The sequence below is a fragment of the Nipponia nippon genome, unplaced genomic scaffold (genome assembly GCF_047370975.1).
Source record: "Nipponia nippon isolate SJK-2023a ecotype South Korea unplaced genomic scaffold, ASM4737097v1 scaffold_18, whole genome shotgun sequence".
NCBI classification, from domain to species: domain Eukaryota; kingdom Metazoa; phylum Chordata; class Aves; order Pelecaniformes; family Threskiornithidae; genus Nipponia; species Nipponia nippon.
In genome coordinates, this window is record NW_028262334.1 from 4,708,897 (window position 1) to 4,721,922 (window position 13,026).

Below are 13,026 nucleotides of genomic sequence, written 5' to 3' on the forward strand. Positions count from 1 at the left end.
AGCAAAAGTCGGGGTGGCAGAGATCCTGCAGTGCAGTACAGAAATAGAAGAGATGCAGAGAAGTGTTCACTTTCACCTCACTCAGCCTAAGGAGGAACTCAGAACAAGTTTCTCCCATCTGAGTTTGGGACCTTCCTCCCCTAATTCCTGGGAATCTCACGTATTATAAAATGAGAGAGGAATGCAGAGCAAGTGAAGCACCCGAGACATCAGTCCGGTTCAGAGCCATCCTCCCCAGCTCAGACGGACCCGGGCAAGAAACCTGCTAGAGAAACCACCCTGAGAAAGTCAGCGCTGGCCGCGAAGGCTGGTGGTGGATCAGACAACACAAGTTCTGCTCTGAAATCCAAGGGGAGAGACTCAGCCTGGAAACGACTCTCCATTAGGTTAATTAGTCAAGTTTGATGTATCCAAGTCGGTTACCATGGTCACAGGAGCTGAAGAGTAATGCTTTACACAGATTTCCCCATGTGGGACTGGGGATGGGGAGCTGTGTCCAGCTCCTCCAGGGCCCCCAGCAGGGTAGGGAGGACCCCACCGCCCAGGGACACCCCGGGCTCTGCACAAACACCCCCAGCCCAGGCTGGGCTGCTTACAAATGCTTACTGGAAAGAGCTCCTTGTCCGTAGATCATAAGGCTGCTAAAAATAGTACCAGAGAGCAAGCAGGTTAATGACACATCAAGAAGATACATTTGTACACAGAAATAAACAGAATGCACACAGATCTGCCCCCCACCTGGCTTTTGTTTATTTGTTTTTGAGTGGGGAAAGAAACAAAAAGATGCTCTGTTTTCTCTTAAAAATTCAAAACCTGCCATGAAAGAAGCGACAGAAAGCTGTCCATCTCACCAAACACCAAGCCAAATACAGCTGAACCTTGTTTATCTGTTCCAGTGCCTGGGAAAAGACCACTTCCAGTTACAGCATTTCCCCAAACAAGCAAATATTTTAAGTGTCATTAGCTACACTCTGCCCAGTTACGATCAACATCATGTCAGTTACTTCGAAGTAACTCCAGGCTGCAAGACACATTCATCCATGTACTAGAGCACACAAGTAAAAACTACTGCCGCTTCTAGAAGAGAAGAGCAACAGATTTAGAAAAGAAGTGGGAGAGAAATAGCAATTTGCAATTCGGCGAAGCTCCTGTAGAAGAGCAGTTTTAAACTCTCGTGGGAAAAGGACCCTCCCTTCCCTCTCATTTTCTGTTCATCAGGTGCCTCACTGAGCCACAACTGATGCTTGCAGGAGCTGTCACAGGGCACAGAGGATGGCATCTGCCCAACTTTGCTGTTCATCAGCTCTCCCCTGGATATGCGGGGCTGAAGGCACAAAAACACAGACTACTTGAGTGTCCCAAGGAGCACAAGCAAGATTCAAGAAACAAAGGTAATGCAGCCGGCAGCTAACACAAAGCAGGAACGGGCACACAGAAGGCGACGTGAAAAGCCCAAACCCTGCCACGGAGGAGCACTCCCAGCCGTGTTTCTGAACCAGGCAGTCGATTTCCAGCCCACGGAAAAGGAGCAAACGCCACAGACTTTCCCAGCAGCCCAGACCATGGCAGGAACGGACCTAACTTCTACCAGTACTGCCTGAGCACGACTCCAGGCTCCAGTCACTGCTGCTGTGGGAATGCAAATAAAACCCTACGTGAGGGTCTGTATCACCTGTTGCAAAATTGGTTTATCCCCTGCTAAAGGGAGACACATCAGAGAGAAGCACAGAAGAAGTCTGAGAGAAAAATCTCCCAGTTAGAGGAGAATTTCAGGACTGTGGTTTTACTCCCGCAGAAGACAGAGGCTTGAAATGTCACCAGGCTGTGTAAGTTACAGCCACTGTCCCCTGACTGCAGGCTGGCTGCCCCTTGGCTCTCCACCCCTCCCTGCAGCACCCATACTACCCCCAAAGTGGTGCCAACTCAACCAAAAGCGTGACCGCATGGTGAAGACATTCATTCAACTACTCAGGTCAAATATAACAGGAGGGAGAAGCACTGGGATAGGAACACGGAGAGGGACAGTAATGTGGAGACTCCTTTAGCCAGCACTACATCCAAAGCCCCCACTTCCAAAAACACCAGCCTAAAAGGCGGCAGCTAGATGCTGCCAAACAGGCGGCAGAAATCACCATTGTTTGACAGACAGCCCCAAAGCCATTAAGAGATACAATTCAGCTCCACCCTTCTTAGCAGGTTAATGTTAAGGTGCTACTTTTTTTTTTTTCCCTTCTCTTGCAGATGCCTTAATTGGTTCCTTAATACAGATTTCACTGTTATTCTTATCGCAACGCTGGGAGCTGGCTGTGTGACGAGGGCGCAGAACACAGAGAAGACCCATTTGTCTCCGTAACTAATTGTTCTGCCTCCTCAACGTACACACTAAATTGACTTGGCAAGACTGCAAGGCGAAGCTGCTGTATTTATTTAGACATTTCTTCTGCTGGTTGAGAGGCTTCATAATGCAGGCTGCAAATGACCAAGACAGCACAGGCACTTTTAACAAGGTTATGCAAAACTGGAACGAGCAAAGAAAGGATCAGGCCCCAGGTTAGCAGCATTCCTGGCCATGTCCTTTACAGTAAGTATTTTAGCCTCAGTTACCTAAGAATTAATTGGCAATATACGCAAGAAGTTCATAAAGGTAAGTGTGAACACTCGTTTCTGGCTACAGCTTTCTTTACCCTAGGGATCAGCCTCCGTAAAACAAAAAAAAAAAAAGCGTGTGTAGACTGCCTGATCAAACGCAGGGGAGTGCCTGTGTTAGCCAAACACGTCTAAAGCCTCAAGCGGCAGCCGGGTAACTGAAGGCTGAAGAGTCGTGCACAGACACGTCCTTCCTGGAACAGCCCCACGCCTGCAGCCAGGGGTCTGACTCCGCACCCATCTTCCAACTCAGCCAAAGGTTCAAGGTGTTTCCGCATAAAACAAGGAACTAGAGCAAGACAAACACAATAATACCTTGTGTGGGGAATTAAACCTCCTGCCGAGAAGAAATCCACAGACATTTAAAAAGCACAACTGAACAAAATGCAAAAAAACGGTAAGCCGCAGATGGAGCTTAAAGTTCTTGTCCCATTGAAACGCACAGCAAAACTCACGCCATCTTTGGCGGGGGAAGCAGCAGAAACCAGGTAGCTTGCATCTGCCCCTGCAGCACAACTCCTCCACCTCTGGGCAAACCAAACTCCCCATTTCTCAGCTTTCACCTGCAGTTGGCAGAGTTTAAGGACATTCAGCTCTAGATTTCATGACCGCCAGTCTCAGTGGAGAGGATGCAAACCTTCGCTTTCCACAGCGAGAGAGTCAGAACAAAAACACAACCCTTAAGGTATGCACAGACATCTCTCTCCACTTTTGTTTCATAATGCTGGAGAAAACCCAAAATCCTGCAGTGTTTCTCAGTCCATCACCACACAGCCCTCAGGAACGCTGCTGGCAGCTGGATGGGTTCTGGACCAAAACCACAGCAGCTCTTTACGTGCATCTCTAATCATGGCATCTTAAGACACGTAGACATCAAAAATCAAAAAACACAACAAAATTTTTTAGCAGCTACCCTGTCAAGAGAGCAAAGCCAAGCCAAGACTAAAACCTACAAATGAAGAAAAAAATAGAGAGGAAGAAGAAAAAAGCGCTGGCTAACACCTCCTATACATGCCTGTCAGCAGGATCATTTGCTCCAAAAATAAAGATGCTCAACGCATCTAACTGATGACATGACAACTGCTTCACGGTCCCAACACCGGAGTTGCATAAAAACCTCTGAACATCCATTACCTTGCAGCTCAGTAAAAAACAACCACTTGTACTTGCTCAGAGCAAGCAACAGACGCTGCGTGGTGCTCCCCAGTAGGATTTTCAGCTCTTCACATCCACTCAAGCATCCACTCGGGCTGCAGAGAAGCCTTTCACCCCTTTACCCTTTGCCAGTCACGCTCAGCAGCTCCAGCCACAAGCCCGCAGCCGAGCCAGCTGCCCAGGTGCCTGTGCCACATCATGCAAAAACATCTCAACAGCGGCTCGGGACCCCAAACAACTCTGCAGAGCAAGCGCAGAAAGGCAGCGCTACCAGCCCCAGGCCCCTGCACACAGCCAGCGGCAACCAGCCTCCTGCCTAGCCTGCATACACTCAGGCTGCCTCAACAGCACCTCCCATGTAAGTCACATGTATTTAAGACTGGAAAGCCTTAAATAAGAATACTGAAGGCTTTTTCCACCACCAGTTCAGAGAGTTTTCCCAAATCACTGGATACACAGATACCCATAACGCAGATTTTGCTGCATTTTCTTTCTTTGACAGTTTTTAATCACCTCTGGTCTAGCATTTGGAAATTATTATTATTCACACACACACACACACCAGGAACAAGGCTGCAGGGAAACATGAATTTCACTGGCCTGCCTGGTTTTGTCTGTGGACACCACCTCACATATTACCAAATCAAAACAAGCCGGCCAACTTCAGCGTGAGGGGGGAAATGAAAGGGCAGACCAGTGACCTAGAAATGAAGCTGAGACTTTGGCATGAGCTTGACACTCCACAGCAAAGGCAAAAAAAAAAAAAAAAAAGCTGCAACTGCTTTCAAGATGGGAGCTTGAGAAGTTTATTAATGGAATTATATGACGTGGTACCTGCAGAAAAACAAGAGCTTGATCAAGGAAGTCTTTCCAACAGGAAAGAGTCATCGCCTTTGCCAAACAGAAGAAACTGTTGTGCCAGAGAAGAGGGACACAGTTATTCAAGGTCCCGATGCAGGAAAAACAGCCCCGGGCAAACGACTGGAGAAACTTGCCGAGTGCACAGCTCTGATACCAAACACCACTGCTCTGCTACACATCCAAGATTTACATACCACATGATATCATGAATCGCATGACGGTAACGGCAAGGGCTTGACGAGTCAGTAGACAAAGCTTTAGGGCTTCAAGCAGTGGATCAGGAATGCTGCAGTCGCATGTCTCAGCGCTGATCCAATGCAAACTCACCCTGCCAGGTGTAATTGGTTCAAGGAGGGTGTTAACAAGTTACCTTTGTTCCAGCAAGTTCCAGGCATGATCGGGTAACATCCACATCACCAGCATAAAACTGACACTGGCTCTGCATAGCCCTCCAGCAAGGTTGACAGGAGAGGCCGTCAGATGCCAACGTCCACCCTGGACTGTGTGTGTACCACTGAGTAACCCAGTGTAAATCACTGGGGACTCACAGCCTTCGCAAAACCAGCTCCTTGCAACACCAGGCCAAAGAGATCACACGGGCTCGGCAGTAAACACTTATGCAGAGCTCCAAAGTGCTTCTGCTATATGAGCCAGGTGCTGCCACCGATAAACCATGTGCTAACCGGGTTTCTGCAGCACTGGGAGGTACGTGTTCAAGAAGTTTGCAGAGGCCAAAGACTGAGCTATTTACGAAGTGATCAAGTACCACACAGCTGAGACCCGGTCCTATAAAAGTGTAGCTGTTGAAGTCATTTTACAAGGTTTTTAAATATTTTCAGAAGCAAGCCAACTTTCCATTGTTTGCCACAGCTTGTTAGAAGGCCACGCATCCTGCGGCATAGAGGAAAGACACCCTCCACCCTCTCCAGCCAGTGCTGCACAGCTGGAGGGACAGGCAGATTTTCAGAAGGCTCGGCTTGGCTTGCCGTCCTACTCACCTATTCACTCTCCCACCACAACCCACTGAAACCCAAGCCCAGGATTCAGTCCTTCACCATAATGTGCCACAATAATCAGGCCCCAGCTCTTTACACAACCACCTAAGCCTCCAGACCTTTAAATTACACACTCCTCGAGGAGGACGAAACCTGCCCACCTGGGAGACAGCGAGTCCTCGGGGACTGATCACAGACGATGGGATGATCCGCACCAGGAGCCTCCCCAAATCCTGTCATCCTCCACCCACGGGCTGACACATTTCTTTCCTTCTGCCTTCTTTAACATAGAGACACAGAAGAGTGCAACACAAACCACTCTCTTGCCCTAACATGCACAGGACAAACCTTAACTGTGTGGCTTAGGAAGCTGATGAGAAGCGTTCAGGTACTGGCACAGAGCACCAGCCCAGAGCCTGCAGAAAACAAGGTTTAAAAGACACAAAGGTCCCAAAAACTACATGACAGATGGCCACGCCACTGGACTATTTCTTCAATTTACAGCCAGTTCCCTCCACGGGCAGGGAGAAGCATACCCAGACCACTTACCCAGACGGCAAGGGTTAACTTCCCACGTATTTGGGCCGAAACTGCATTTCTGGGCACCGCCACTCTGTCCAGTGTTACGTCAGGGAAACAATGCTAAATAAAGATTACACGGAGTGGTATTATGTAAATAATTCTCTTCCACAATGAAAGGATAAACCTAGACTGCTTGGTTAGTTATTAACCCAGGAGCCAGCACCACAGAGAGGAAATCCTGCCGGCTCTCCCTCCCTCGACACATGCGCCACCGGGAGAGCCACAGCCCGGGCTGCGGCTACCGGAGACAATACCCGCACCGTCCCCTGCCTCCCCGGGTGCTGGCACTCTCCCTCGGACCGCTTCCCACAGGAGGAAACCATTTGGGCCACGCCACATTGTCTCCTCCCAGGGCAGCCCCGCTCCTCCTGGCCTCAGCTGAGGCTGGACTCGGCCCCCTTCCTCCTCCTCCTCCCACCACGGGTCCAGGACACAGAGAGCTCCCTGCCCTGTGATGGGAACACGCTCCTCACCACATCCCTCCTCTTGAAGACCTTTCCTTCCCCTCCTAGGCTGAGCCCGCTGGAGCCTGCCTTCTCCTGCACATCTCCTCCTGCCCAGAAAAACTTACTCGACCTTTCTGCCTCCACCTCCCCCTGCAACCTTCCTCCCGCCTTGGCCTCACCTCTGAATGCTTTTTTTTGTTATACGATTTTAAATCTGTCAGCAATTCATCCATCTGCCGCCTCCTGGGTTTTTAGCGCTGCGAACTGTTTGGGGATACAGCCTGGCATAAACCTCTTGGTGGAAAATTAAGCTGTACCTCGTTCAGAAACCAAACTGGCTTTGAGATCATTTCTTTCCAAGGTGCTGGGCTGTTTCAAAGACTGGCTTCTTCCCTACAGCTAGCAGAAAAGCCATGATGCTATCCGGTCTAAAATAAACATTATGGGAGCGGCGATAAGGGGAAATATTTCAGCTGACTAAGAGTAATGTGGGTTCAAATCCAAGCGTAAGCTGATATTGCTTGTAATTTGTTCCCAAGCCAAAAACACAGACTGGGAGTGAAAAAATGGAAGGCATTAAACAACAAGCAGCGTACTCAGTGACTCTGGAAAACTTCAGCATTTCCATTTATGTTATTATTTTTTTAAATAACCTTCAGTTTCACGGATCATAAAGTTAATTTGGAGTTAACTTCCCTTCTCTGTAACTAGACAAAGCTGCTATCCTTTACATTCATTAATGTTTGTTCAGTGCTCCGCAGCTATAAAGCGGTTGAGAGCACTAACCATTATCAGCATCCTCTGTGCCACCCAGCAGGCACATAACCGTGCCGATTGCTTTGCCCTCCCCATGTCCCCCCCGTGCCCCAGCTCTCCTCCAGCCCTGGCACTGTGCTAGCAATCACAGCCACAGCCACCTAGCTCCGTCTTTACCGCTTTTCTGCCAGCACAGGTGGAAAATCTGGACATCTCCAAGCCAAATTTGGAGCAGCGGCCAAGCACACGCTGTTAGTGGCGGGGTCCGCAGCAATCAGCGCCTCTTCTCACCTGCCCAACCACAACCATGCCCCACCTCTGAGCTTCCCACCATGAGATGGCAGGGGTAGCAGCACCACATGAGTACCACTTGCTCGCCAGAAACACCCCCTCTTCGGGCACTCTCCTCGAATTTTATAAGAGGCAGCCCACACCCCAGAGAGCCTCCAGTTGCCAGAGGCAGGTTGGCAGGAAGGGAGAACTGGTGGCCCCGAGAAGGGAAGTGACAAGTGGGGTGGGCAGCAGGACTGGGGGTGCAACCCAGATTTCTCAATTCCCAGTACAGTCCTGCTGCTGCCTCGTGCGCAGGTCAGGGTTGACTTCCCAAAACTGCCAAATCACTCATTTCCTTCTGCTCTTCTCTCCTCCTCCCCTTCCTACCAGATCCCTCCCTCACTCTGACCAAGCCCTTGCAGGCATTTTCATGCCCTCTGTTCTGGAGCCCCAGCTCCCCTCTTCAATCCCTTTTCAGGAAGCATCTCTGCTCCAGCCATACTCATTAAGTGCTATGCATTTCCATTTTCTGCTGGGATGCAAAGATCTATCCCTTTGACATTACAAGGCAAATTGGAGACCCTGACACCTGTGTGTCCACACAAGTCCAGACATAAATAGCAATTCTCCGCTACTTTCCTGCGTCAATACACAGCAAGGGCCCTTCAAAACCATGCAAGAGCCTATGCCACAGCATCCTAGATGAGAATCCATGACCTCACGATGCCCAAATCCTTAAGCGGCTGCAGAAACCTCAGTCACTAATCACTGAGGCGACTGGGTACTGCTATACCTCATTTCTAGCTCCATTAGAGCTGACCCGGCTCTCTGCTGAAATCTCTCAGTGAAGACAAAAGCAAGCCACAGTTCGCACAAACGCAGCTGCACAAAGATACCAGCCTTTTAAGAACACATTGCCCTGGATTTCCATCCTCGAGTACCCCTGCATCCAGCCCCTGCTCTGCATTTGGGGGATCGCTGCTCGCAGGCACGAAACCCAGGAGGGAACCAGCGCTTTGCCATTGGGAGCAACGAGCCCTCACGCTGAACGAGCAAAAGCACTCATGGGGAAAGAGACTCCTCTTCACCAGCTCTCCAGCAGACTTGCTCTGACGGATTGAACTTCATGTAACCCCCCTGGGTTTCAGCTATGTCTAGTGATCTGGTCAGAATGAGACATCAGGTCAGGGATGGGTAGTACTGCACCCCAAACACAGGCCCTCTCAAACCCACACCCCTTCGCAACCGCTCAAATCAGCCGCCCAAAACCCGCTTCTGAAAATTTACTGATTTAATCCTCCTTTCCTACTTACTCATCTAAAAACTGGGGAGATCGTAACTTTCCTCTTCCCCAAAGAGCTGTGAAGATGACAATATCTCAAACACGTAAATTACAGTTGACTTCAAGCAGGTTTCTCCCACGGTGACTTGACCGCAAACAGGACTGTATTTCAGCAGAGGCCACTAACAACCAGAACCAGCAGCAGGAAGAAACCAGGAGCCATCAAGGAGACAAACAATTTACAGCCATGTCAGGAAAGATGAAGACATCTCCTATGACCCAATTCCAGCCAGCGCAGTCCAGAGCTGCTGTGGAGATGAGACAGGTAGCTCTCTTAACCCGTGTAGCTATCAGCATAGCTGCATGCACGCCTTCTTTGCCAATCATAACAGAACTGCCTTTACCAGACTGGATCTCCTAATTACAAGACGAGAACACAGCCTGAACCAAACCCTCTTTGGATTTCACGCAGGATTGCTCCAGGGACTGGCACAACCTCCACTCGAGGCAACTTGGTTCAAATCCAACCACAGCCATTAGCAAGTGAAAGGTACTGCCAAGCAGCAGCTGTTCGGTGGCTTGCATGAAACAAGTTTATGGTTTCAGTCCAGATCCCGTCACGAAAAAATGCCAGTCACCTCCCTGGCGCTCAAAGGTGTGAAGCCAGAAGCATCCACCCACTTCTCCAGCGCTGGAGATGCCGGCGTGGGAGGCATTCTCGTACGGGCCCGGTACCAGCTCTGCAGAGCCAGCCCTGACCTCCGCAGGGTTTTCAGAACCAGGTATGTTTTGCAACTTGGCAGAAACACACAGCTAAATAACAGAAACCACCACCCACATGAAGCCAGAAGAACAAAGTACCAGTGTTTTCCTGCCCCAGACACGTGCGTGCCCCATCTCCTCTCTCGCACCAAAAATAGCTTCTACTTTTTCCCTTCTGGCAACAACAAACTAGGGTTTGAGTGCATTTGCTTTCAATAAACTAAACGCATTTTGCAAGAGTCATCTCTCTCATACTGAAACTTACTCAACTGAAGTTATAAAATATTGTCACACGCAGAACTTCCCTTCCCTACCATGGCATCTTGGGACTGAGCCTCCAAACACTTTGCAAGCCTTGCTTACCGTATTCCCCATCCAAGGCACGGCTTCTGTGCAGAGCCGGGCAGGCACAGGCACACAGGAGGCTCAGCAAAGTCCCAAAGCCACCCAACGTGTCAGCAGTGAAATTCAGAGAATTAAGTACAACTTCACTAAAGCCCTCCAGGAGTTTTGTCACTGCTTTCAGAAGTGATGGAAACACTCACCCAGTCGTCCCAACTCACGTTTCTTCCCTTTATGAATTAGTAGTACTACCAAACCTTTATCTGTAAAGCACACAGCAAACTAAAACTTAACCTTGCTGATAAAAACCCTACGCTAAATGGAAAAAACTCTCACCCCACGCAGCCAAGGAATACCAGCAGAAAAACATCACATCCACCAAAGTCAGATTAAAAATACCAGATTCAGCAAAACCCTGCCGTTTTCAGGCATTCAGAACACCAACCTTTGCTTCGTGAGAACACTGGGGGAGAGGCTGCAGAAAGAGTTCAAACATAAACGCCTGTGAACCAAAAAGGTGGCGTTAGGAAATACCCATTGCACAGATCACCTCCAGCAGCACTGTCCTCTTGGGTGACTTCTTGAGCTGACCCAAAACACAAAGTTCACGGAGCAGAGCCAGCCTCCCCTCCAGCGCAGGCAGAAGCGCCTGCAGGCACGCCGGGCAGGGACATCCACAGGGTTCAAAGCGGTGGAAAGAGGGATGGGTTTATTGGGTCAACACAGCCCCTCGCCCCAGGCAGCCTGAGCCCCAGGAGGGCCGGAGCTGTGTAGGTTTTGCTGCTTCAGTGGCTTTGGCAGCAGCCCACATGGCAGGCAGCTGCCTGCACCCACTGCAGCCTGCTCTTTGTGCATTGTCAGGGCAAGGGAGCAGGAGGAAAGGCCGAGGGAGAAGAGGGAACAGGAAATTAGAAGAATTGGCAGAAAAAAGCAATCACTCCAGAGACCGCAGCTGGGGTTTAGAGAAGCATACACTTGTTGCCTGCAGACACCGGCCCTGTTTACCCACTGTAAATATTTACACACAAGCCACTAAACGCCACATCGCCGGATAAGTGAGCTCTGTAGTTCTTATCGCCGCTGGCCGTGCCCCGGACCCCGGTCCTCTCCCCAACACACAACTGACACATTTCTGGGGCACCAGGGCTGGATTTCCCATTCGGCGCTGAACAACGCCTTGGATGCGGATTAATTTCTCTGGGCTCTTGTGTAAGCGTGAAACCACCGGCTTCAAATACGTATGTGGGGCAAGAGCCGAAAAATAAAGCAGAATAAAAAATAAAGCAGAACTGAAAGAAGAAGAAAGAAGAGGAGGGGGGTAAAAGAAGGCCCCTGGGGTGCCCCCACCCCACGGACGGGGCATCCCCGCTAGTTCGCAAAGTGCGGGGCTCCCCCCGGCACCCCCAAGCCCCGCAGCTCCCTGGGCAGCGCTTTCCCGTGAGGGTAAAAAAAAGAAAAACCAAGGGAAAAATAATAATAATAATAAAAAAAAGTAAGTTTCTCCCGCAGCGAGCAGCTCCCGCGGCACATTTTCATTTTTACGTAACGGCGGCCGGCTGCACCCCTACCTGGCGGGAGCGGCCCCGGGCCCGGCCCGGCCCCCGCCCCGACCGGACCGCTCGCCGCCTGACACCGCGGGGTGCCCGCGGCCCCGGGCCCGCTGCGGGCGGCGCCACGCCCGGGGCAGCCCCCCCCGGCCTCCTTACCTAATCCCGCCGGCAGCTGCCGCCCCCCATCGCCGCCGCCGCCGCTGCCGCTGCTCCCTCCTCGCCTCCCGCCTCAGCGGCCGGCGGGGCAGCGCTGGGCGCGGGGGCCGGGCCCCGCCATCTGCGCCGTGTTTATAAATCCAGAGCCATGGGGCTGCTCCCCCGCAAGCCTCGCCGTCCGTCCGTCCGTCCGTCTGTCTGTCTGTCTGTCTGTCAGTCGGTCGGTTTGCCGGTGGGTCCGCCGCCCCTCCGCCGCAGCGCTGGCCCAGCAGCGCCCTGCCCTGCCCTGCCTCGGCGGGAGGCGGCGGCGGTCCCTCAGGCCGCCCCACAGCCGCCCCGGCGGCCGGGCGGGGCGGGGCGGGGCGGGGCCGCGCCGCCCGCGCGCCTTAAAGGGGCCGCGCTCCTCCCGCCTGCAGCGCCGAGCAGCGAGGAGGGGGCGGGCGGAGCCAGGCGGGTCCTAAATATCCCCCGCTGAGTGGTATTCGTAATTTTTTTTTTTTTTTTGGTGAAAATCGGGGATTTTCGCCCACGCCACGCGCTGGCCCAGCACAAGCTGCCGCCGGTGCTTTTCCAGACACCAGCGCTCCGTGTCGGAGGGGCCGATCGCCGCTTGGTTTCTTGACAGCTGCCACCGCCAAAGGCTGAGCCCCGGGGAAGCTGGTGCCGGCCCGGGGCTGTCCCGCAGAGCCAGGAAACCTCGCGTTTCCCCCGAAAAAAGCAAGGCGGGGGTCTCCAGGAGAAGACGCTGCCCCGGCTTGGGGTCCGCACTGCGACCCCGGCCGCATCGAAAACCTCCCCCGGGGGCTGAGTTTTGCAGGGAAATCTGAACAGTCCAACAAGCAAATGCCACCAGGAACCAGGCGCTGAGACAGCCCAGGTCGCTCCCACGCCGTTCCCATCTTCCAGTTTCACAGCCCAGCCTCGGCTTTTTACTATTGTCCTGCTTTTTCACAGTTTTTCTTCCCCTCCATCCTCCTGGGGGGCATGAGGAAGGTCATGCCCCCTCAGCCACCACCGTTTCTGCTCCGCCACTGGGTCACGCAGACCCCAAAAGCTGGGAACAGCATCTTGCAAACCTCCGCTTCTCCCTCCCTGCTCCAGCCGGCAGCAGGCAACGCGGGCAGAGGTGGGCACGCACGGCTTCCCTGCCGCTCTGCCTCCCTGCACTTTATTTCTCTTTTGCCCCATCTCTGCGAGTGGCACTTTCCCAGGGAGTGGGA

The 13,026-nt window shown here is 52.0% G+C and overlaps 1 protein-coding gene across 15 annotated transcripts in view; it reads right to left on the reverse strand.

The window, feature by feature from the left end:
• The window catches only part of NCOR2 (nuclear receptor corepressor 2), a 256,466-nt gene extending 244,320 nt beyond the window's left edge, over window positions 1-12,146 (reverse strand). For all 15 annotated transcript variants that reach the window (XM_087754366.1, XM_087754364.1, XM_087754355.1 and 12 more), the window contains exon 1: window positions 11,807-12,146. The gene's annotated coding sequence lies outside the window, so the exon portion shown is untranslated. The remainder of the gene's footprint in view (window positions 1-11,806) is intronic.
• Between the last annotated feature and the right edge of the window lie 880 nt (window positions 12,147-13,026).